Below are 2157 nucleotides of genomic sequence, written 5' to 3' on the forward strand. Positions count from 1 at the left end.
CCCATCTCTGCGTCTTGCCTGGTAAGAGGGAGCCCCTCCCGTCAGCATGAAGTGCTGTGAATGGGTGCAGCCGCAGAGCAGGGCCCAGGATCAGCCCCGGAGAGCAGCTTCCCCAGCAGAGCCCCTGCCGGGCCCAGGGGGCAAAGGCATCTCCAGACAGGACCATTCCCTAGGCGGTGGTTCTGCTGGAGATGCCCCCTGGAGCTCTGCTGCTAAGGGAGGGAGCTGTCCCTCGAGCCATCAAACTCAACCTGACTCATGCCAGGACCTGTCTCCGGTCTAATGGCCCCGTCTGCTCCGTTCCTTCCAATCAGGAAATTTGAGCCTCGCCTGTCTAAGGAACAGGAGGCTGAGACCATCGGGACTTGTATCGCCAGCGCCATGATTCAGCGCCCAGCCCTGGCGAAGCTGCGAGGGACTGAGGTGGCAAAAAGCTCCACTCTCCGGGCAGAGGTTAGTGAGGCATGGACAAAGCTGCAGCTTCCACCTGCCTCCTTGGCTGGGAAACTCAGCCACCCCCCTGCTGAGTAGCTGGACCCTGGCCCGATGCAGAGAGCTGCGTGTCCAGCCGAATCCAGCCCCTCGGTTTATTTTCCAAAGGGCTGGTGACAAGTGGCTACGCAGTTAACTCTGCAGTGGGGTTGGCAGGGAGAACAGCTGTAGAGGTGAGTGTCTGTGAGACTGTATAGAATTACCCTGGATTCTTGGCACAGGGAGCTAGAAGCTACCCCCGTTTACACCAGCTGAGGCTCTGGCCCAGAGCGTTAAATAGCATTTGGTGCAGAGGGAGCAAAGCATAGATTCGGGACAGCCACATGGCCAGGCCATGACTCGCCCTGCCACAGAAACAGAGCTTGGCTGGAGCGGGATGAACAGCTCAGCCCTTGGGGAGCCAGCGGGGTGTTGGGGGCAGCTGGGGCCCCTCCAGAGCGGGAGGGAGGAGGCCTTCCCTCCAGAGCCCAGCTCAGTACATGTGTTGGGGAGCCCAGGTGGGAGGAAGGATTGTTTGGGGAAGGGCAGCCCATGGTCCAGGTGAGACCCATGTCTATGTGCAGGGGGATCAGTATCACCTGGGTAAAGGGACCCCGAATACCAACAGCACCTGGCTCCAGACGGGGGGATCCACTCGTCCCCCTGCCTCGTGCACCCCACCTCCCTTGTTATTTACTTCCCTGCTTCTCTCTGCTCCAGTCTCTCCAAGAACTGCCCTGGGAGGGCCTGGATCTTGTGCTGCAGACATTCCTGGAGCAGCACCTGACCCCCACCACGCTACTGCATCTCTTTCTGGTATGATAGGGCGGGGGGAGGGGCCCATTCGCACTGGCCATCTGGGGATGGGCCGGCTGGTCAGGTTCTACCCTAACCACAAGAGGGAAGGCTCCAGTTGATCCCGAGGGGGCTGAGCAGACCTCCCAGCTGCTATGAACTAGCCAGTCCCCCTGGGGCATACACCCAACCCTGGGATCCAGCAAGACAATCCTAGTCCTGCTCCAGGGTGTCACTTTGGCCTCCTACATTTGGCCTGGAGCCCCTGTTCCCCTGAAGGAAACAGCCCCGAGACCCTACAGGATCAATGGGGAGAATCCTCAAAGCGCTGAGCCCAAGACCCTCAGACCTGTGCCAACGCCCCCCAGACAGGAGAGGAGCGCTGAGTTCCAGTGTCCGGAAGTGGAGGAGAAGAGGTTAAATGCTCCATGTCCTCTCCCTGCTGGGGCACGAAGCAGGTTCTGGAGGTCGCCCCGGCATTGCTGCCGCTCACACAACTTTCTCCCTACTCCCCAGCACTTGCAGCCGTGGATCTGCTCTCCCCGGGCCCAGGAGAGGAGCCGAGCTGTGAGAGCCAGCGCCCGGCTCTTCATGTTCTACCGCTTCAAAGCCATCACCGAGGTGAGCAGCGCAGACCCTGCTGCCCCCCCCCCAGCACTCACGGGAAGTGGGGGGAATACAGACAGAGCTGGGCTCGTCCCGACCTATGCCCTCAATTTCTGTTTGGTGGCCCATTAGGACCTGAAACCCATGGTAGAGCAGGGCTACATGTCCGGGCTGCTGACAAGCCAGGCCTTCGATGCTCAGGAGGCCACCAGATACTGGGCATCTCAGGCTCTCTACTGGCTCTTCACGCCTTGCAAAGGTAAGATAGAGCGGAAGCAGTCGCCA

At 60.4% G+C, this 2157-nt stretch overlaps 1 long non-coding RNA gene across 1 annotated transcript; it reads left to right on the top strand.

Annotated features, from left to right (window-relative positions):
* Positions 1–574: 574 nt before the first annotated feature.
* Positions 575–1909, top strand: LOC135980545 (uncharacterized). The gene is made up of 3 exons (XR_010597561.1): positions 575–665; positions 1192–1287; positions 1783–1909. It is a non-coding gene; the product is annotated as an uncharacterized LOC135980545 (long non-coding RNA).
* Positions 1910–2157: the final 248 nt, after the last annotated feature.

This window comes from Chrysemys picta, unplaced genomic scaffold (assembly GCF_011386835.1).
Source record: "Chrysemys picta bellii isolate R12L10 unplaced genomic scaffold, ASM1138683v2 scaf4183, whole genome shotgun sequence".
In the NCBI taxonomy this organism is placed as follows: domain Eukaryota; kingdom Metazoa; phylum Chordata; order Testudines; family Emydidae; genus Chrysemys; species Chrysemys picta.